This window comes from Scylla paramamosain, chromosome 7 (assembly GCF_035594125.1).
Source record: "Scylla paramamosain isolate STU-SP2022 chromosome 7, ASM3559412v1, whole genome shotgun sequence".
Classification (NCBI taxonomy): Eukaryota; Metazoa; Arthropoda; class Malacostraca; order Decapoda; family Portunidae; genus Scylla; species Scylla paramamosain.
In genome coordinates, this window is record NC_087157.1 from 5,582,501 (window position 1) to 5,592,500 (window position 10,000).

Here is a 10,000-nt window from a genome sequence, read left to right on the forward strand (position 1 = left end):
TGTGTGTGTGTGTGTGAGTGTGTGTGTGTGTGTGTGTGTGTGTGTGTGTGTGTGTGTGTGTGTGTTATTTTGGTTATGTTTGATATGACTTTTAATGCAATCGGGAGCTTAATCTATGCAACGTATGGCTTTTGGATTACACACACACACACACACACACACACAGAGAGAGAGAGAGAGAGAGAGAGAGAGAGAGAGAGAAAGAGAGAGAGAGAGAGAGAGAGAGAGAGAGAGAGAGAGAGAGAGAGAGAGAGAGAGAGAGAGAGAGAGAGAGAGAGAGAGAGAGAGAGAGACCAGCCAGAGCACAAAACAAACTAAAGAACAGGAACGCAATACAACTCACCTCCCCCACTAGCCACCCCCACCAACCCACCCAGATAGCCAGCAACCCCTTCCCCCTCCCCCACACACACTCCCTCCCCCCCCACACACACTCTCACCGGTATTCACTGAGTCACTAAAGCAAACACATGACCCACACCTCTCTCCCCCAACACACACCTCTGTTTGAGCACCTCCCCTGCAGGAGAAACTCGGCGGGAAAAAACACACGGCTTTCTACTCTCCTGTTCACCGCCACCACTACCACCACTAATGACAGCAGCAAGAGAGTCAGTGATAAGAGACAGAGACCATCCCTTGTTGAGGTCCTTAGTGTGACGTCATGCTTGTCCCAGTGTCCACTCCTGAGCTGCTCCGTATCGACCAACAGTGGAGGAAAGGGAGGAGGAATGGAGCGGGAGAGGAAAGTGGGCAGGGAGGAAGCTGGAAGTGAGGAAAGAAAGGGAAAGAGTTGAGAGAGAGAGAGAGAGAGAGAGAGAGAGAGAGAGAGAGAGAGAGAGAGAGAGAGAGAGAGAGAGAGAGAGAGAGAGAGAGAGTCACTTGGGAGCGTTGATACGGACCACAAACGAATCGAAGGATATCGCTAAATCAAATAACTGGCAGACGGAAAAAAACGAGCAGAAAGGCTGACGAACGGCCATACGGACAGGCGTATAGACGGACACAGAAAGGATGAAGATTTGTGTGGACTTAAGCAAGAAACGGACGGGAATGAGATTATAAGAAGATAGCGAGGGACGTAAAGAAAAACATTAATTTGACCCAGTTTGTCCCGCGTTTCCCAGACGACGGAGACAGGTCAAACTAAAGCATTCCCTTCCTTTCTCCCTTCTTTCCCTTTCCTTTCCTTTCCTCTCCTTTTTTTTTCCGAATCTTTCCTTTCCTTCGCCTTAATTTTCCTCTCCTTCCTCTTCCTTTCCTTCACTTTTCTTCTCTTTCCTTTCTTTTCCTTTTCTTCTTTTTTCTTCCCTTCCTTTTCTTTCTTCCCTTCTTTTTCCTTTTCCTCTCCTTTCGTTTCCTTCCCTTTCATATCTTTCCCTTTCCTTTTCTTTCCTTCCCTTTCCTTTCCTTTATTTCCTTTCCTTTCCTTTCCTTCCCTTTCTCTACCTTCCCTTCGTTTTTCTTTCCTTTCTTTTTCTTTCGCTTTGCCTTCGTTTCCTTTTTCTTCCTTCTCCCCCCCTAAATTCCCTTTCCTTGCATTCCTCTTACTTAACCCCTCTCCTCTGCTTTACTATGACATTCCGCGCCACTAGGAACGTTTACCGGGTGGAATGATGAAGAAATTACATACAAGGCACAACTAAGGAACAGTTAGAAAAACAAAAAAAACGAGATCACCTCACTTTTTACGAGATAAGAAGAGTCCGTTTCAAACCGAGGTACATACGCCAATCACCACAAGCAGAGCGGCACTTCGGAAGGTCACGCCTGGCCATGATGTGTGTGTGTGTGTGTGTGTGTGTGTGTGTGTGTGTGTGTGTGTGTGTGTGATCACTGGACCACCGGACGGATCAGTTTGGGGTTCAATTCCATTTGTAATTATTTGTCGTATATATGTCATGACTAGGAGCCGAGAGAGAGAGAGAGAGAGAGAGAGAGAGAGGGAGAGAGAGAGAGAGAGAGAGAGAGAGAGAGAGAGAGAGAGAGAGAGAGAGAGAGAGAGAGAGAGAGAGAGAGAGAGAGAGACGAAACACTTCGCTGTTGAAACTTAAGAGCAGCATAAGGTTGGGTGCGCGTGGGCTTTTCATTAAGAGTAATACGTATACTTTTCTACGTCGTCACGGGGAACGCTTTTGAAACTTTACGGCGAAGGGTGAATTAAAAGGAACATTACACAAACTAAAAGGCTCGCATGAAAGAAAAAAAAATCATTAAAATTACGACGCTGATCCGTTTTAATGTAAGTAATATGAATGAAAAATCTACATCAAACGCCAGCACACCTTTTACGAGCGTGAGTAGCAGGATCCTCAGTCACCGGCACGAAATTAAACTGCAAAAAACCACCAGTCAAGTACTAAAAACCATCACAGGTATCTCGTAAGCCTGAGGGACGCCGGTGCTGGCAGGGTGTCCGCAAGTGTGGCGAGCTGCGGCAAACTGTCACGTGTTACAAAACCCAAATTTCGAATTCGCGCAGCGCAATTCCCAATCAATTTATCGCGAATCAATGTATGTGCATAAAGAATGAGGTGATTGCCACGAGGTACAGGCGCCGCTCACTGAAATCATTCCGCGACGAGAAGCACGACGCGGCACAGCACTGTTCCCGTAAGATGGCTGCCTCTCGTGTCTGTGAAATCAAAGAACAGGCGGGACATTGTGTCGGGAATAATATTAGTATCAATAAAGTTAGCGTTGAGTAAAGTGAATATTTAGTACATACACCTTAATTTACTAATGCAATTATGAATACTCTTTGCTGCCGGGTTGCATCTTCTAATAAATCGGTTATTACTAACTACTACTACTACTACTATTTATTATTATTATTATTATTATTATTATTATTATTATTATTATTATTATCATCATCATTATCACACGTATAATAATGGCTAGTAAAACTTTCCATCATTTAGTGGAAGCATATGAACAAAACATTTAACAGTACATATTTAATTGACTGGCCGAGAGTTTAATCCAGTATATAGATTCAGAAGACATGAAATCCATAAAAACAACTTTACTACAAATATGTGAACTATATACATTTACAGGAATTCCCAAACACTGTATGAAAAAAAAGTGTGGTAAGCACGTTTGAAAAGCACATACATTTCTCTTGTTTTTTGTTATTCATGCTTAGATTCACCAAACATTTTTCCACATTCGCACAATTCAAGTTTTAACCCTTTAACTGCTAAACAATTTTTCCCCACAACAACCAACAACATTTTACACATCTAATTTTGCACTATTTTTGTAGCCGAGAAAAGACAATTTGACCTCCCTTTCTCTCTTTTTATGTTAATTTTATTTATTTACTTATTATTATTATTGTAGTAGTAGTAGTAGTAGTAGTAGTAGTAGTAGTAGTAGTAGTAGTAGTTTTCTGTGCGTGTTAATGCAAACTACTTTTCAGTTGTTCCAAATATTAACAAAAGATGACTATATAAGTAAAACCATTAGTTCGTGTCATAGTAAACTGCTTGATTGACTGATATCACGCTATCGCTACCATGAGTCACAAAGGCGCCGTTACAATGAAGGACGCAAGCAAGAGACGTGTGTGGGTGAGCGTGTGAGTGGCTGAGACTCCCACGCCTCCTTCACTCAGACCACCACGCCCACACAACCTCACTTCAGGGGGGCGGCGATACAGCTTTTTTTTTTTTTTGTGGCTCTCCTGTGTCATCATTTTTCCGCCTCGTTAATCCCTCTGTGAAGTGATTAAAAGTACAACATTTTTTATTTAAGAGTACAGCATTTTTTATCATCATTTCCATACTGCATAGTAATTCCCATAATATCTTTGGCATCAAATTGGATTAACAGTGATACAAACAAGGCACGGGTGTGTAGAATTTTTTTTTCGTAATCCACTTAAAATAATTAATATAATGTATGTAATTACTCCCGCGTTAGTCGAGGTGGTGTTTGTGTGGTGAAAAGTGAAAGGAAAAAATTGTCGGGGAGGGGGGGGGGAAAATATTACACGTGTGCTAAAATAACTGATAAATTAATAAATGAATAAAATAAATAAGCAAACAAACAAGAAAAAAAATTAGAGAAAATTTTTGGCAGTGAACTAACAGATAATGAAGATGATAGTGGGAAAAAGATAGAGAAGGAAGAATATGACGGCAATAATGATAACGTCAACTGATTAGCATTTATCTTTTCCTTTCATGTAACCTCTCTCTCTCTCTCTCTCTCTCTCTCTCTCTCTCTCTCTCTCTCTCTCTCTCTCTCTCTCTCTCTCTCTCTCTCTCTCTCTCTCTCTCTATATATTTCAAATCCTCCGCTTCTTCCTGGTCCTTCTCTTAATTCACTCCATGTATATTAGTTTCCCTTACTGCACATCACTGCAAAAAAATAAATAAATAAGGAAAATTAAATAAAAAAGTAAATGATCCAGTTACGAGTGTACAAATAAATAAAAATGAGCATATAAATAAGACAAATCAAAACGTATGACACAATGATCTAAATAAAAATAAACAAATAAATAAAGAAAGAAAATAAATAAATCAAAGTATGAGATGAAATGGTCTGATCCGATGAACCGACGAGGCCAGATCACATCACGCCAGGTCAGGTCAGGTCAAGTCAGGTCAGGTGAGATGAGATGAAGTGACCCGCGGCAGGTGATGTCACGCGGGTCAATAATAACTCATTTGCTGAAGCAGTGAATATGTGAATCTGTCTCATGAGGGTCCACACACACACACACACACACACACACACACACACACACACACACACACACACACACACACACACACACACACATCATGGACACATTCATTCTTGATGTAATTTCCTCTTTACACTCCCTAACTCGAGAACGTTCCACCAGATGGCCACGCAATGATTAATGTACGCACGCACACACACACACACACACACACACACACACACACACACACACACACACACACACACACACACACACACACACAGTTACTTATTCATGCAACACAATAACGCTGTCCTTTAGCCGACTGCCGATGCAATATTTCAAGCAACACATTAACAGTTGTCCTCCTCCTCCCTCCTTTGTCCTCCTCCTCCCTCCATCCTCCTCCTCCTCCTCCTCCTCCTCCTCCTCCTTCTCCTCTTCCTCCCAAGCGTGCGGTGGGGAGGATCAACGAGAAGAAATGTGGACTTGAAGCAGCGCGGGAAATGAACTGCAAAGGTATTTAATGGTTCCCAGGCAGGTGTGAAATAATGAAGACAGGAGGCTGATGGAAAAATATAGTGCATGGGGGACGTGTGTGTGTGTGTGTGTGTGTGTGTGTGTGTGTGTGTGTGTGTGTGTGTGTGTGTGTGTGTGTGTGTGTGTGTGTGTGTGTGTGTGTGTGTGTGTGTGTGATGTAAATTAAACAGGAAGTGGGGTTTATGCATGTTGTTGAGAGAGAGAGAGAGAGAGAGAGAGAGAGAGAGAGAGAGAGAGAGAGAGAGAGAGAGAGAGAGAGAGAGAGAGAGAGAGAGAGAGAGAGAGAGAGAGAGAGAGAGAGAGAGAGAGAGAGAGAGAGAGAGAGAGAGAGATTGTATTACCATCACCTGGGGTATAAAAAAAACCAGTAAACAATAAATAAAGAAAAGTAAAAATAGGAGCACTGAAAAACTAATACAGACAGACAGACAGACAGACAGACAGACAGATAAACAGATATACTAACTGAGATAAACAGACTAGAATAAACAAGATAATCAAGATAATCAAGTAAATTAACACGGAAAAAAATACAATAAACAAATACCTAAACACATAAATAAATAAATAAATAAATAAATAAATAAATAAACTAATAAACGAACTGACACGGCCACTCACCACCAATTCAATGTTTATGGCGATGATGTGAAGGTGAATTAAATCTGCGCCGCCCATTCAACCCTCCAACATTACGCCCACACCAATTTTTCATCCGTATAAAAGTCAACGCTATTTACCCATACAGCTGAGGGAAGGGAAGGGAAGAGAAGGGAAGAGAAGGGAGGATGCGGAGGAGAGGAAGGGTGGGAAGAGGGGAGGGCTGGAGGAAGGAAGCTGGGAGAGGAAGAGTGATGGAAAGGGAGAGAAAAAAAGGTTTATATTATTTGTACTACACATTTCTCTTACCAAATTAGGAAGATTGTAAATACAGAGAAAAATCAAATAAAATAAAAAATATACATCATTGGGAGGAGGAGGAGGAGGAGGAGGAGGAGGAGGAGGAGGAGGAGGAGGAGGAGGAGGAGGAGGAGGAGGAGGAGGAGGAGATAAAGCAAGCAGAGAGGAGGTAAGTACTGATTTTGAATGAGGTAAGAATGATATAGAATGAAAAGTGAAGAGACGTATGAAAAGAATGAAAAAAAAGTGGGGGGGTTTAGGAGTTAAGTAGGGAAAGGAGTGGGGGAGAGAGGACGTGTCATTCATCACTATTAGTGTGGAAGCGCCATCGTACACCACAAAACCAAATATTTAAAGTGTGTATGGACAGAGACTAATGAAAGTTAGACGAGAGAAGAGGAGTGAGGGGAGGAGCAGTAGGGAGAGGCGGGGAGGAGAGGAGAGGAAAAGAAAGGAGAGAAGAGGAGAGGAAAAGAGAGGAGAGGAGAGGAAAGAATATAATGAGCTCGTAATACGTATAAAATATTATGTTAAAGAGAATATGAAAAAACCTACACACACACACACACACACACACACACACACACACACACACACACTGAGTCACCCTTAGCAAGCAAGAGTCTCCCCCTAATTGCTTAGTTTGCTGGCTCGTTACCATCTCGGCGCTGATTGGCCAGACAGCCCGCCTCCCCTTCGGTCAATCCCTGCTCCTTCTCTTCAGTCACACGATCCAAATAAACGAGTCTCTTCTTGATTATTCTCTTTCCTCTCTGTGCGTGAGTCTTTTCCTCCCTTACTCCTCTCTTTCTTCCCCTTCCATCTCACTTTACCGTCAATTTTCTCTAATATTTTGTCTCCTCTTGTCTTCATTTCTTTCTTTATCCCTCCCTTCCCTCATATCTCCCACTCCTTTCCATTTTTTTCTCATGTCTTAGTTTTTTTTCCTCTTCCCTCATCTTTCAATTTTTTTTCCCTTCCCTCATTTCTCAGTATTTCCCCCTTCCCTCGTTCCTCAGTCTTTACCCTCCCTTCATGTCTTCAATTTCTCCCTCCCCTCATGTTTCTATCACTCTCCCTCCCCTCATGTCTCTATCTTCCTCCCGCCATGTCTCCGTTTATCTCCCTCTCCTTTGTGTCTCCATTTCTCCCCCTTCCCCTCAAGTCTTCCTCTCTTTCTTTTTATCATCTCTCTCTCTCTCTCTCTCTCTCTCTCTCTCTCTCTCTCTCTCTCTCTCTCTCTCTCTCTCTCTCTCTCTCTCTCTCTCTCTCTCTCTCTACGCTTTGCTTGTCATTCTGGCATTGCTTATTATCATTTAATCTCTATCTCGTTTCTTATCTCATATCTGCTTTTGGGTCTGGTTAGAAGATTACGTCATTAGTCTATCCCCTGCTTGTTATCTCTTGCCTCCTTTATCATAATGTCGTTCTCTGGTCATTTATTTATCCAATTATATTTAGTTGCTTATTCTTTTCCACGATGCATGAGCACGAATGTATTAAATATCAGTAAGAAAAAGGAATCTGTTTGCTTTCTTCTCATTCTCCATTTTCGTTTTGTGTGCACTTGCCTCGTGTGCGTTAAGAGTACGAAGTAACGATGATAGTGAAGAGAAGACGATGATGATGATCGTAATAGTGACGATACCAGTAAATATGATAACGACGGTACTCATAATGACGAAGAAAACGAGAACAAGAAGAACAAGACGAAAACAACAAAAAACAACGCAGACAAAACGTCGAGGCTGCTGCAAATCTTCACTCACCACCAGGATAACACACCTCATCATTAACCAACACCTTTCCCTCCACCTAAACACCGCCAGGTCACAGCCGCGCGCCACACCAGTGTACCCGCTCACCTGACTCACTCTCCTCACCTGGCTCACCTTCCTAAGCCCCGTCGCAGGTACATAATACGCCTTATCGCCTGTAATGAGGAGGATAGCCATACCCAATTATAGTCCAGGATCGATACCATGTCCTTATCGAGCGGCCGAGAAGTTATTGGACACCTGTCACACCTGCCCTTCTCACCGGTCTTGGCGAGGTAATGGAAATTATCAGGTAGTAGGTAGTGATAGCGGCGCCGTGGAGGTGTGAGTAGCAGGTGCATTAGGCTGCCTCGTGTACGTACCTGTCTGCATTACCTCTAATATTACTGTAGGAAAGCTATATACGTGGAGGGATTGGTGAGTGGATGGGTGGGTGAAGTAAGAGTGGAGTTTATGATTGGGAGGAAAGCTTGATTGGTGGATGGGTGGATGAAATAAGAGTGAGTTTATGATGGGACGGAAATCTAGACAGGTGGAGGGACTGGTGAGTGGGAGGGTGAAGTTAAAGTGGAGTTTGTGATCAGCTTGAGGTGAAGAAGTGAGGTGGATTTGTGGGATAACGTGGGAATGAGTGGAGTGCTGGGGGTAGGTAAGGTGGAGGCAAGGTGTGTTTGTGTGGGAGGAGGCGAATGGAGGGAGGGTATGGGGGGAGGGAGGAGGGAGAAGGAGGGGCGGTCCGTCAACGCTTCATCCATCACGGCGAAACTCAGGTGGGCTTGAGACGCTTCCTACTGAATATTTAATAACTCACTTCCCGCCCAACACTCCTGCCCTCCGCCACTTCTCCCCCTCCTCCTTCTCCCCTTCCTTTCCTCCCAGCTCTAATCACGCTGCCCTCCCTCCTTCCCTCCCTCACAAGCAGAAGATAAGAGTAATGAGAACCGTGTAATCTATCTTCATATCCGTGTGTGTGTGTGTTGTGTGGGTGTGTCTGTCCCTGGTCATTTCGTGTGTAAGTGTGACTCTCCCTCAGGTCACCGCCATAATCCCGACAATAAAGCAATAAATGTTCCCTGTATTGCTTCTCTCGTCGGCGTCTCCTCCAGGTGAGCAGGTGAGCAGGTGTCTGGTAGGTAGTGAACAGGTTTAGAAGTTCACTGAGAAGTGGACAGAGTGAAGAAGTAAGTGTTTATGCATTACAATTTAAAGGATTTTTTGTATATTCATGTCTACGTTTTTATTTGAATTATACACTCAAATAGGGGGGAGAGAAAGTTATGAAAAAAAATTTAAATACATTGGAAAGTTAAATAAAGTGTGAATAGGTAAGGAACGTGTGCAGTTTTCAAAAGTTAGAGAATAATAAATGAGTGTTTCATATTTCGTATTTCCTTTTGCCTTTATTTCTCTCCTTTGTTTTCATTCCTTTGTTGCGCCTGTGTTGCTCTTCGCTGTTCAGTGCTTAATTTGCTTTCATTCCACGTAAATGGTAACCTGCTTCACTAACTTCTTAAGCTTTCCCACGTTTTTATCTGGACACCCCTTTCTTTATTTTAAGCCTTTGTTTCATTTTCACCCCTTCCACCCGCAAACTTCGCCTCTCCCTCACACACTAGGGTACAGTACGTCTCTTTCTTTCACACATCAGATATTTCTCTTTTTACGTGCCCAGACCGTTATTGCGACACCCCAAGCTAAATCAATCAATCGTGTCTTCGCTTCTTGCACGTGGCTCCCCAGCGACCACCAGTACAACTACTAGTAACTTCTAAAACAATGAGATTTTGGACACTTCTCAAATACTGTTGAATCCTTCTTTGATTGTACTCTATTGGGACTGGCATTTTCAGGCTTTTTTTTTTTTAATAACTATTGTTGCCCTAGGACAGAACCCTTCTTACATTATAAAAAAAAAAAGTCTTCACGCCTTGTATATACTAGGAACATATGACTGCCACTTCCTCCTCCTCCTCCTCCTCCTCTTCCTCCTCCTTCTCCTCCTCTGTAGCTACCAATCGCTTGACAACACGCACCATGAGGTCACTTCCACAACATCGTCATGAAAAAAACTGGGAACGATAAGCCGTGTCGGGAGGAC